Genomic DNA, 760 nt, shown 5'->3' with positions numbered 1-760 from the left:
CTGGGGGTTTGCAGGACCAAAGAACTGGAGCGCTCACCGGCGCCGGTCCCGGGGCAGCAACAAGAAGATCTGTCCGCCCGTTGCTGACACTCGCATCTCGGGTCTTCTTGGCCTCTAGCGAGAGATGCAGAAAGAGAGGAGGAAGCTCCGCCAGGTAACCTCGGATGGAGGTCTAACCTCCCCGACCGAAATCCGGCCACTATGAGGACACTCACGTGCCTCGCTCTCCGAACCGTTTCCGCCAACGTACGCATGAACGACGGGCGTAAGATGGCAACCGCGCAGGCGCATAGACTCACAGCAGGGGAGACTCCGCCCCTCGACCTGGGTCACGTGGTAATGCCGCTTAAAATCGCCATTGAAAAAAAAGAGCAGCGACCACATCACATGACTCAGACCTACCAATACAGCAAAGGGAAGCGCCAAATTCCTTGTCACGTGGCCAAGGAGGCCTCTACATTGGCCACTGTCACATGACCAAGGCCTCGAAACGTTTCGATGCCACGTGACCAGCAACGCAACGGCTGCGCTCCTGCCACGTGACTGAAGCCCACTTTATCTCTTTTCGTCGCTCCCTCCCTCCCCGGCTTGGCCTGCGTCAAGCGGCAACGCGGCGGCAGGGGGCGGGGCTCCAGCGATCACGTGGCCCGCACCTCCCCGGCGCGCGCCCGCCCGCCCGCTCGCCCCCGGCCCCGGCTCCTCCTCCTCCTCTTCTCGCCATTGCAGTTGGACTCAGCAGCCCGGTGCGCACCGCGTGGCT

Source organism: Neomonachus schauinslandi, chromosome 1, assembly GCF_002201575.2.
Source record: "Neomonachus schauinslandi chromosome 1, ASM220157v2, whole genome shotgun sequence".
Classification (NCBI taxonomy): Eukaryota; Metazoa; Chordata; class Mammalia; order Carnivora; family Phocidae; genus Neomonachus; species Neomonachus schauinslandi.
The sequence above is the reverse complement of the archived record's forward strand: the minus strand, read 5'-3'. Positions refer to the sequence as shown.